We start from the raw sequence: 13,174 nt of genomic DNA, 5'->3' as shown, positions 1-13,174 counted from the left end.
AGATGCATCAGGCACTGCTTGGGAGGGACTCTGGCTAGGTAGGGCTGGTAGGATTGGGCAGGGCCCCAGGAGAGCAATGGGGCAGGGACCTACTGTTAGCAAGCTATGCTGAGTGTGTTTACACTGGCTCCACGGGTGTCTGGTATCTAGGTGGGTGGGCTGGGGGAAAGAAATGCTGCTCACCAGCCCTTTTGTTCTTGACAAAGTCTCTTAAAGAACCCTGCCGCTCCAGCATGTACTGTGAGATTGGTAAATCTTCCATATCCAGGTGCTTTTCAAACTGCTGCTTCTATACTGTATCTCAGCACAATTGTTATGCTGGCTCTTTAAGGGGGGGGGGCGGGCATCTGTTTCCTATTGCCCTCAACTGAGCCCACTGATTTTTAAATTTTCCTGTGTTAAGCCCCACTGATTATAAAAACTTGTGAAGTTAAGGCTCTCTGTTATTCATGTGATGGGGACTTATCTTCCCCTTGCAGGTCCCCTGTGTCTGGGTTGCCTAGTGTGGGGTTTGTTCCTCTCCCTTCTCTGTGCTCGTGTCCCTCTTGTTTGTGGTTGGTCTGACCAAGAGTTTGGTTGCTGACCAGGTCTCTGTCCCTTCTACCATTTTCAGTGTGGTCTTCTCTCTGTGATTAACTGTGGGAACTCTGTTCTGCCAGTCTTCAGGTTTTCTGGATTAGTTGCAATGATGGGACGGTTACCTAGGCGTACTGTGGGGAGAGGTGAGCTGAGGGTTTTCCTACTCCACCATCTTCCTAAACTCCTCTAGTTTTAATTTTTTTAGGAGTCTTCATACTGTTTCCTATGGTGCCTGTACCAATTTGCGTTTTTACCAACAGCGCACAAAGGTTTTCTTCACACCCTTGCCAACACTTGTCTTTTTGGTATAAGCCATTTTAATAGGTGTGAGGGGAGACCTCATTGTGGCTTTGATTTGCATTTCCTTGATACTGAGTGATGTTAGCATCTTTTCATGTACCTGTTGACCATCTTTATGGGGTCTTTGGAAAAATGTCAGTTCAGATCTTCTGCCGGATTTTTTAGTTGCACTGTTCTGTTTGTTTTAGCTATTGAGCTGTAGGAGTTCTTTATATATTTTGGATACTAACCCCTTATCAGATATATCATTTGTAAATATCTTCTCCCATTTAGTAGGTTGCCTTTTAATTTTGTTGGCTTCCTGAAGTTACTAGTTTTTTTTTTTTTTTTTTTTTTTAAGATTTTATTTGAGAGAGTACAAGCGGGGGGTGGGAGAGTAGCAGAGGGTGAGGAAGCCTGGTGTGGGGCTTGACCCTAGGATGCTGGGGTCATGACCCAAGCCAAAGGCAGATGCTTAACCGACTGAGTCACCAGGTGCCCCAAAGTGACCAGTTTCTTAAGGCATGGAGTTATTTCTGTCATGTTTCATGGGCCAAAATAGTCACAAGCTCAAGTGGGAGCTCAAGTGATTGAAGGGAGATGAATCCCCTCCTTTGCCTGTCAAGAGGAATATTAAAGCATTGGTGATCATTTTTAATTTGCCACAGAAATTGATTATAGAAACTATGAAATGTACATAGATACAAATGTGGACAGTGTGCACATATGGGTACACAGATACAAATATGGAAACCTGGAGAAGTTAGGGATCAGCTTAGAGTAATAGTCATTCAAGGAGGAGGTAAGGGGTTTTTAGACATGTAAGAAGCATTCAGACGTGGTGCTGTGAAATAGTATGCCAAGTTTGGAAAATAAGTTAGGTGTGTTGGAGGGGAGGGAGCAGGGAAGAAGGTGTGGGCAGTGATGATGATCCTGGTATTGATATGATGGTAGTATGGTAAAGATGTTGACGATGTGACTAGATGCCCATACATCGTGCATTTCTTATGTCTTAGGCTTTCAACATGAATTCCATATGAAGGCGGTTGGACTCTGTCAGGAAAGATAGAGAAATAACTGAGGTGTTTAAGGATGGACAGAGAGAATCAAATTTACTTTAAAAAAATGATTATAGTGGCAGTGTGGAGGGTATGGCAGAGATTATGGCTGAGAGACTGATTGAAAGTCGCTTAAATGAAGTTCTTTGGAAAGAACAGCCTTAGAGCAATGGCTGAGGAAAGAGGAGGGATTGGATTCACAGGTGGATCTGGTGATCAATCAGATATGAGGCATAAACAAGAGAGTTTGAATTTTCTACTGTAAACCATTCATAGTATATTTGGAGTCTATTTTGTCATAACTTCTGTTTCCTCCAATTTTGGCTTACTCTTGGCATCTTGTGGCTCCTTGTGGCCCTTGGTCTACCTTGGGACTTGCCTATTTTATTCTTCTTTAAGATTTTATTCATGAGAGGGAGAAGCAGAGGCAAGAGGGATCTGGACCCCAGGATCATGACCTGAGCCAAAGGCAGACACCCAACCACTGAGCCACCCAGGTGTCCCTATTTTATTCTCTTTATTACACCTGTTTTTATTTCCCATTATGAGCTGCTTGATTGCTCTGTATTTTGCAACTCAAATTCCTGAGATTACAAATCTGATTAGCTTAGCTTTTCCTGGTTTTTGGCAGTGACTTGTGATAGGTCACCTCACTGATCCTCTACTGTACCAGATTCAGTCTGTTGACTCTGAACTTATTCGTTCAGGAGCCCAACTTTAGTACAGTAGACCAGGATTGAGGAGTTGGGGGAGAAGGACAAAGGCTTTATTTTCAGATACTATGAGTGGGGCAGTTTCCTCTAAAAGGGCCAAGAATTTCGTATTCCTTATGATTACACAGTAGAGCGGAACTCATTTGTCCACCTTCCCTCACCCCATATCCATGTCCATCATCTGTGGGATGACAGATATGGATGTGGTGGGGGTGGGGAAGGTGGACAAAGTACAAAATATACCCTGAAATAAGAGCTGCCAGCAGGACATCCCTCCCTTGAGGACAGGACTATGGAGAAAGCCGTCTTGGTCAGGAATCGCTAGATAAAGGCAGTTTGGGGACCGTTCAGGAAATGGAATGACAGTGGAGCGCTTGGCTAAAAAAAAAAAAAAAAAAAAAAACTCTCAAGAAAAGACTAGGATCTGGGCAAGTGAGTGAGGTTCTGATCTGCAGGGGGATGAGGGTAAGTGAAGGATACTGGGTATTAGTGACAGGAGGTCCTGGGTCATTATTGTCCTTATCCTAAGGATGATGGATGCAGGATAATAGAGTGAAGAGGGTCTACCTTTCTTGGCCTCTGAGTCCCTCTCCTGGGGGGTGGAGTCCAGGGTTAGGGTGGAAGTGAGAGCAGAGAATAACAAAAGGTTGCAAAGCCTTCAGGGGGAGTACAGGACAGACCAATCTTTCTCAGAATCAGATGGGAGAGTGAGTATAAATGAAGTTCTTCCCTTTTTCTCAAAGTCATCTCAACTTATCATTAGGCTGATGCTGTGAAAAGGACATCTTGGAAAACCCCAAACAATATTTTCTAGAAGATAAAGTAAATCCAATTTGTTGAGATGTTTCTGTGTGCTTGGAGATAAATCACATTATTGTATTTTATCAGCAGATGGGTGGGCAGTTTAACGGTGTAAAACCAGCAGCAAAATGGAAAGAGTTCCTAGCATCTATGAAGAATCCATTCTATGCAGGTTTCTGGACAGTGTAAATCTGGTCTGTGCAGAGAAGCACAAAGCAATTATGTAAATTGGGCCAGCTTGAGGGGGAAAATCTGCAGTGTGAGAGGGAGGGGTGGTGGAGGGGAAGGTGGGAAGAGCAGTGGTAGGCATGGTTGGGGGGATTTTTCCCCTTTGGGTTGACACTGTTAAGTGCTGCTGTGTGGAGGGACACAAAGCTGTGATGGTCAACATGAAGCTGCTGCTTTAAGTATCCACTTATCATAACATAATGGTCCATGTAATAATCAAGAGGCTCTGTGGCTACACTGCCTGGTTCCCATCCTGCACCTGCCACTTACAACCCCGGGTCACGTCATTTGTAAAATAGGGCTGCTAATTTTATTGACCCTGCATGAGTGTTGTGAAGATAATGTATGAATAGTACTTAGAACAGTTTTTCTTTCTTTTTTAAAAAAACATTTATTCATGAGACACACAGAATAAGAGGCTGAGACACAGGCAGAGGGAGCAGCAGGCTCCTTGCAGGGACTCCAGTGCGGGACTTGATTCTAGGACCCTGGGATCATGATGTGAGCCAAAGGCAGGAGCTCAAGCCACCCAGTCGTCCCCTTAGAGCAGTTTCTGATACACAGCATGTGTCTAAGGTACTAAGACAGTTATCTACATCTTCTGTGTGTTATATCCCAGATGTACAGGGGCCTGTACAGTAAGGCCTCACTCTGCTTCCTCAAATGAGACAGAATTAAGTCGTGGATTTCTCCATCACCAGGTCACAACCATGCAGTCACCAACATGCCCATGGAGAAGCTACTGAATTCCTAAAAGGAGAACGTGGGTCATTAAACTAGCTCTGGGGTTGCTTGGATCTTCACTTTCCATCAAGATATGAAGGCTTGATAGTACTATAAGCAATATTACCGGTGTGTAAAGTCCCAACTGGGACTCATATAATTGAATTACAGCTTTAGCTCAGCTGTAGCTGAGCTGGGTGCCCTTGGCCTAATTATGAGCACAGTGGATGGAAAAAAATTGGACTGGCATGAGAGGCACATGGAGCCTCTGGCTGGGGTCAGGCACCTCTCTTTGGTATGGCCACAATGTCCTATGCAGTTTCTGATGCTCCCCTTTTAAAGATTTCTCTAATTATGTTAATGCCTTTGTCGTCTTCACTACACTAGAAGTTCCTCAAATATGAATAATATTTGTCAGCATTTATTCTCTCCTGGTTGTCTCTTTTATTCTGGTATTTTTTAGATCCCACAGTATCTGGCTCATGCTTGGCACTTAATGTTCAATAGATGACTAGATACAAGAATAGGTGACCTTTGTTGGAATCAGACACTTACTTAGCTTTGGGACTTTGAGCAAATTTCTTGATCTGAGTCTTAACTTGCCTATAACATGATATCGTTTAACTGAAGTGTCCTCCTTCACCAGCCTAAGGGTACAAGATAGGTTATGATGCAGGATTGTTATCAGATCGACATCCCTTGCTCCGCATTTATGTATCGAACTGTCTATTCAAGCATTTCTGGTTAGATGTGCAGTAGGCAATGCAAGACTTGTGTTCGAACATGACCTCTTGTGGCTTTTGCCAAACCTTCTCCATATCTGAGAATGGCACCACCATCCACCTATTTGCTCGAAACAAGACTAATGGGCATTATGGAGGGCGTGAGATGTGATGAGCTGGGTGTTATAGGTAACTGGTGAATTATTGCACACTACACCTGAAACTAGTGATGTACTATATGCTGGCTAATTGAATTTAAATAAAAAAAGAATTAAAAGAATGTAGGGGCCACCATGGACTCTTCCATATGCCTCCCCCCGCTCCTTTCAATCCATTATAATGCATTTAAGTTCTTTCTCAGTCTGATTTCTTCTCACCCTCCCCACTGCCTCAACCCTGTCCCAGCTCCTCTCATCTATGTGTGGACTACTGCACTCATCTCCTGAATAGTCTTGGTGCTTTCAGTCTTTCACATAATCTCCTTTATGGTCTCTTGGGTCCCAACAGTCCTGAGATCCTTTTTAGGAAAATGTTGGCTGGGTATGATGGAGTGATGACCTTTTCAGCTAAAAGATGAGGGGGAAAGAACAGACAGGGGATGTGTGTTTGGGGAGCTCAGGATGGTGGGCGGCAAGAAAGCTTGTGAAGAAAGACTCTATTATAGGAGGAATCTACGAGTGGGAGCAGGTGGTTCTTGGAAATGGGGCAACCACATGGGTGGGAGAAAGCAGGAGCCCTTGAGGACAGCTTAGCCTGGGATGTGTCCGTCACTATGTGCTTCGAATGGGCTGGCAGGGGTGCTTTGCCAGAGCTACCGTGTTCGTTCTTCAGTCTCTAGGCATTTCACTGAGCAATGAGCATTAAAAATTTTCTGGATCTAGGCTCCCCCTCCCACTCTGTTGATAATAAGGGCATGATAATTGGTTTGTACTAAAAGCCTCGAACCTCAAAAGGGTATAGAGTTCAGGTCTTGACCTTTTCTCTCAGGATGCTCTGTGCTTCTGGGCATGTTACCTGCTGTCTTGCCAGCAAGCCCTGTGCTCTGGATGTTGATGTGGGGTGGATTTATTGAACCTAAAACTCGTACCTTATGGGCAATCCCTGCCTCTGTCCCCCCTCAACACAGGGCTGAGCAAGGACAGGCCTCTGGTGAACAGCTAGAGAGGCTAAAAGAGCATCATACATGAGGCATTTGAGTTCTTGGAGTTCTTGAGGAAGCCCGGCATAGTCTTCCTGTGCAGTCCTATTGCTCTGAGATGGTTGAGGACTGAATTTGTACAGCTTCACGTTGTGCTGTTGTACATGCTGATTGCAAAATGCTTCCAATCGAAGCTAATGTGTCAGCCCTGATCCTCTTACTCTGGAAGTAAAATACAAAGGAAAGCTGAGTGGGATTCCCTGGCCGCAGCCCTCAGCTTGATGTGGGTAAGACTCTGGCCAAACATGAACCTCCAGTTTTCAGAGTGTATTTGAGAGCTGTGGTTTAGTTTGCTCTCTGAGCTAAATTGGCATCCGTACAAATACAAAAATGTGAAAAACTGTAGCTGCAGGCTTAGGGGAACACCAGTAAGAAGGAAGGAGATGGTGTTTATAAAACCACAGGCTTGAGCTGTTCTTCCCTTGTATGATCTTTCTCTTTTCCCGACCTTCCTTGGCTGGAGTGCTAGGGCCAGCGATATTTGCAAGCCGTTTGTAAAGAACCAGGAGGCCAGGAAAAAATACCCTCTCTCACCCTCATTTCTCGGTGGTGTTTTAAGCTCTAAGTCAACTTACAAAATTTGTCCAGAGCCATAAGAAAGGAAATTGCTCATCCTTTCTCCTTTGGGTGACTCTTGTCTCCACACTCTCTTGCCCTTGGCCTCCTGTCAGAACCTGAGAGCTAAAAGTGTAATGCCATTTCAATTTCTGCTTCAAGAACTTGGACAGGCCACACCATTTAGTGGAAAACTTAAACACTTGAGGATAATCTTAGACATTAGGTAAAAAGAGTTCCCAGAATTTTATGCTTAGAGTTGTAACCTGTGTGTCCAAGGACTATAGTTTTCTAGATTTTTCTAGCGGATAGCATTGCTGGGATGCTTGAATCTCAGAATTGGTAGTGATCTGGAGGTCATCTCATCTGAGTCTGTAGGAAAAAAAAATATATCCATTGTAGAAAAACTTCTCCCTTTTGCAAACTGGTATCACTTGTCAGTTTTTATACTTGACAAAAAAAAAAAAATCTATGCTAAGACCATTTTTTAAATTTTGCTCGCTCTCTGCCGGAAAACCTCAGTACCATGATAGATAAAGGTTAGGGACCTCGGCCGTCTCTCCATAAAATGCTAGGGAAACGTGCTGGATCTATTGTGGCCTCATCGTACAGTATTTTTTTATGCTCCCCAGTGTTTCTGTGGCGCTCAGCCCCAAAGGCCATTAAGAACTTGGGGGTAGAAACTGAACCATGACAGTCCACTTAGAGAAGGATAAATGCCTGGATACCCATGTGCTGTGGCCCCTCGTCCCTACAGAGCCCACTGGCCACAGGCCCCAGCAGGGCTTAGGATGGGGAGATGCTGTGTGCTTCTATTCTGTTAACAGCAAGGGACGGGAGCAACCTGCTTGCCCAGATCTGAATCAAGCCTCCTCCTCAGATCCCTGCTCTGTGACCTACTTAGCCCTTCGTTTCTGACGCACAGCAGGCCAGCCTCCTAGGAGCTGACCTAGGCAGAGGGGAGCCGGGGGATGTGGAACCTGGATCAGGGCCTCCACTCTTCTCTCCCTCCTGGTTCTTTGCTCTTTCAGTGGTTACATTTGAAAAGGCAATGCAGTGAGAAAAATCCCAGAGCCAGGCATCTTTAAAATCTGCCCTTTGTAAATCCTCACCATCTGTGGTCACCGTGCGGGGAGGACGTCAGACGGAAGTGGCTGCTGGCTCTTGGAGGCTGGTCCCAGGGGGCTGTAGGCCTTGGCATGTGTTAGCAAGGGCAGACAAATGGCTGTTGAATTTGGGGAGATGTGGGGCTGATCCCAGCAGCTGTTCAGGCCCTCAGAGGGCTGTTCAGAATGTGCTGGAACCTCCAATCAAGCTGTTCCCCTGCTACTGCTGCTGGCTTTTTATAACCAGCCTGCCTGCTTGCCTTCCATTTCTCTGACATTTTAACAATTATGAAGATCTTTTATATGCGTTGCTGCACTTCATGCTCCCGGACACCCATGAGAAGTATGTATTATTGGTAACAACTGTTTTATGGGCCAAAAGGAGGAAGCCTCTGGATGAATGCCGTGCCCAAAAGTAAGTGGCAGAGAGCCCCACTGCTTATGATCTGGCCTCATCTTCTTGTCACACGCACAGCTTACCATCCTCTGTCACCTTCCTGTAGCCGGTAACAGTAGTTCTCAGATTCGGGCATGGCATGGAAGGCTTATTAAGGCACTGACTGCCGGTAGCCACCTTCAGACATTCCAAGGTCTGGGATTCCCAGATGGGCCTGGGGATTTGCACTCCCAGGGAATGGTGATGCTGATATGGGTCCAGGGACCACACTTGGAGAACTGTTGGTCTCCATCAAATCACCTTTCCGCAGCATGAAACCATTGTTAGCTCATCTGAAGCACTTATGCCCATGTTCTCAAAGTAGTTGAGTGTCTAGTTTGTGTTGGGGGAAAGCTGTGAGGGTATAGAAGTCAAAGCACCTGTGGGGTGTCTGCTGTTCACAGGTGCCTCCTGTCTTCACTCTTCACCTGCTCACTCCTCTTCGTGCTTCATAACTTCCAGAGGCATCTTTTCCATGCAGAAGCCATCCCAATTGTCATAATTTGGGTTCCCCCAGAGGCCCACTCTGAGAACAGTGATAGTTCTATTTAGTTTATTTGGGAAGTTCCAAAAAAAAAAAAAAATTTGGTTTTTAGACCTTGAAGGCACGGTCTTTTCACGGCTGAAATAAAGCCCATTACATTACGTTAGCATATATGCGTAAATTAATTTGTGGGGATGTTTGCGAATAAACCTACATGCATGCACATATATATATTTAATTCTTCTAGCTGCCAAAAATAGTTAAAAAGCCTATGCATTATTTATTTTGCAGCTTAGGAAAGGAAAAGAACACCTTCCAAACCCTGTGAAAAGAGAGTGTATCTTATTTCTTTTGGGTGTGAGGGTGTGGAGAGCCAGGGGAATCCAGCTTGGGATGGCAAAATAGGACATGTGGGCTGGAAGGGCAAGATCTCCACACCCCCCCCCCCCCCCCATTCCTCTCCTGGGTACTGAGTTCCTAGGCCCGTGATATGCAGCGGAGAGGCAAAGATGAACACCACAGTCTGTCCAAATGGCAACAGAGCGCTCACACGACTAGGGGAGGCAGAGTCACAGGCAGATGAAGTGAGAGGGTAATTTTACATGAAGAGTTTTTGTCCCTGGTCATTCCTTTGCTCCTTTGGGCCTCTCTCCCATATAAGCAGCTCAGTGGGTCTGTGCCTATCCACTTACAGAGGGGATGTGACAGAAAAGAGCAGTCCTTTTGGCTTCTGGCTTTAAAAGTTTCATCTGTTATGGGAGACAGAAAGGACTCATGGTCTAGAAAAAAAATATTGGGGAAACAATACTTCACCCCACCTCCCTGCCCCTCACTCTCCTCCATTTTTTTTTCTTTGAAAAGGAACCCTTTGATTTAGAGGAGAGAGACTCAGTTGGAGAAGTACTAACACTGATGTTGCTGGACCCTGGGGAGTTTTAGCGGGTATAGTTCAGGGAATACAGCGGGATGCTGAAGAAATGGCCTTGCATCAGGGGCTTTGGCAAGAGAACGGTTTCCTTGTGTGTAAAATCGGAGGGAAGTAGCAAGAGAGGCTCTGAGACTGGGGCAGCTCACATGGACCAAAAATCTAGGACCAGGCCTACGGAGATGATTTTGAGGACCTGAGCTACCACCCCTGTTGCCGCTTTGGCACTATGTAAGTCCCCTAGAAATTATGTCATCTGGAGCTGAAGTGGAGTATGTACAACGTAGTGGGGGAGTTATATGCACTTGACATCTGAGTTTGTGGATTGAGATTTAAGCCTTAGTATGTTATATGTTAGTTACGTAATGGAGCATGAGGGCCCTTTCCTGGTGCAGCAGGAACCCAGGCGAAATAGTGACACATCCTCACATGAGTCACCTTCTGGAGGAAATACGGCATATGGTAGGGGTTCGTAAGTGGAGATTTACTGAAACTTTCATTTAAAAAAATGTGATCCTGCCAAATGCAATTTTGCTAATTATGATGTTTTCTAGGACCATGAATCTGTGTTTAGTGAGAAATTGCTAGAGCTTCATTTCCTATGCAGTAGCCTTCTCTAACACTTCCATGTGTCTCTGAAGCCAAGATCCATTCTTCCTCCTCAAAAACTTAGTCGGCAGACCCAGCCCACATTAATCCTTCACTTCCCTGGGGCTGTTTGGAAAGGTGGTTGGTTCTACACATTTTAATGCTTTAGATCACACATTAGGCAGCCTTGTTCTCAGATTCCTTTGAGTAATTCACGTCTTTCTGGATTGATCGTAGCTCTGTGGAGGTTTCATTAAGTTGATGTTCTCTCTCAAGTACCTCTAATGCTTAGCAAGAACTTGGGTGTGTTGAAGCTGCTCTAAGTGCTATACAGACATGACTATAACCCTCGGAGTGTAGTGTTCTTCCCATTTAACAGATGAACACACTTAAGAGTCAAGAACCCATGGAAGAGGATCATCAGGGTTGGGACAATGGAAAAACGAAAAGATGTCTGGTTCTAATCACAACAGAAGCAATTTGCTTGGCTTCACTTAGTGAAGCTTCTTAATTCTGACTAAATAAGGTTTGGAAGTTAGCATCAGAACCTCAGGGTGGGTTGGTTATCTTTTCTATATGGGTTATTCTGAAGTTGTTGATCTAGGAACCATTTGATGGTTGACCCTGTCATTTTTAGTCATTTTGTGCAAGGTCCCAGCAGACGGTATAGCTGGCAAGCAGGTTCAGGTATGCTCTGTTATTCTTGCAGTGAGTTTTCCCATGTTCCCATGGAAGCCTGGAGAAGCATTCCCTCACTGAGAGGCTATTACTGGTCTGTCTTCCCATCTGCATAGGCACACGCTACCCACACAGGTCCTTCTCTGACTGATCTCTGCTGCTGTGTTAAATCACCTTCTGTTTGCCCCATTGGTGAACCACCCTGGGGTTACAGGGACGGCCAAACACACGACACTTGATACTGGACAGATGAGATTGAAAGGAGCCACACATATAGTCCAGGGTAGGAAGGAACTGCACCACACAAGGCCATGGCCGCATTGAGCTTGGGAACAGGATGAACCACCATGGGCTGTGGAAGGCAGGCTTTGATGGTATCAAGAGCATACCTGGTGCTGGTTCATGGTGGGAGCGGTGGCAGAGGCAGTGGTGGGAAGGGATGTGGTTGGTTGGTTGGAATAATTCCATGGGCCATCAGGGAAAGAAAGGGAACTTTACTTAGCTCCTTTGATGAGGAGAGTTATTTGACTGGGGAACCTTCTCCATGGGAGTGGAGGGGGGAAGGGGTTAGCTCATTGAGGATCTGCCAGTTTTACTACAGATCAAGACAGCACTTAATGTTGAACCTCATCGATAGGCCTTAACTACTTGCTATGAGATGTGCAGGTGAACGATCTCTCCTTAGCCACTTTATCACATCAAACACATGATCTTTGATTTCAGGGCTATCAGCTTTAGGATATGAATATTCCAAACACAGAATGCTGGTTCTTCAGATTCTTGCATGAGTCTTACTTTAGTTTTTCCAGTTTCTTTTAAACTGAAAGAGATTATTGACCCTCGGGAGGGGGAAGTCTGAGGGACATGTTTATTATTCAGCCCTCAACCTCCCCCCACCTTCCCCTCCCCCTCCTTCTGCCCAGGATTCATACTGTATTCCTTAAAGTAGACCACTCGGGAAGTCTAGACCTTCTTTGATCAGATTACCCTGAGTAGTTAAGGTGCTCTCAGCTCTTTGGAGAAGGAATCTACAGGATTTACTTTAAGCAGAAAAAAGGGAGATTTATTAAAAGTGTATTGGTCTCAGCACAGGTCAGGAAGGCAGCTGACCCTTGAGAATGAATGGAAGCAGAAGCTGGCAGCCCACAACCTTTGCAGACCTCACCCACCTTCCTTTCTCAAAGCTACCTCATTTTTTTCTTTAGAGTCCTTATATGTCTCCAGGTCACAGGGTAGAAACCACGTTTAACCCACAGAGGATTTGAATTTTTATCTCTTTTCAGTAGATTGAGCCAGCCTGAAATTTCTTAATTCCAAATGGAAATCTCCTGGAAAAAAGTCTGATTTATGTTGGGTCACTCATGGGCCAACACCACTCTAGAACCAGGAAGTCTGGATCACCTCAGACAAAATGGAGCCAGGATCCTTGACTGTGTCCATGTGAACTGAGAGGGTGACAGAGGACAGTTCTTCTAGGAGGGGCTGGGTTGACAACTTCGCTGCTCTGTTTCTCCTATGAAATTACTTTTATAGAACAGAGCTTTATTGTCATGACATCTGTGGTCTCCATTGTCGTCTGTATATTATTTAGCTCTTTAGGGTGGTAAAATTTCTACTAAAGATATCATTCACCGTGTTGTTCTACAAGCCTCAGAGTCAGATACACATAGGTTTGACTTCTGTCTTGGAACTAGCTTGAATTACGCAAGTCACTTAACCTCTGTCAATTTTGGCTTCTCATTAATATAACAGAAGACACAGGATTGTTGTCAGAATTAAATAACACACTGTTTGCAAAGTACTGGCACTTAGAAGATACTCAATGAATAGGAGCTATTATTAATTTAATGCTAATCATTATTTCATGCAGCACACTCTCAGACCAACATTGACAAAGGCTGTTCAAATAAATTGATGCTTTCCTTTTAACTGATAAGATTGCAAGCCAATAGGTATTCAGACAGGCATGACCTTCGCCTCTGAAACATGTAAAATGTATAATTATATTTTCATGCTAACAAGGATTGAGAGGTAGTAATCTTTGATTTTCCTATTATTTGGTGGTGACATCCACTAACTCCCCACCTAGCTTTCTTTGGTG

Source organism: Canis lupus, chromosome 4 (genome assembly GCF_048164855.1).
Source record: "Canis lupus baileyi chromosome 4, mCanLup2.hap1, whole genome shotgun sequence".
NCBI lineage: Eukaryota > Metazoa > Chordata > Mammalia > Carnivora > Canidae > Canis > Canis lupus.
Note: the sequence above shows the minus strand (reverse complement) of the source record.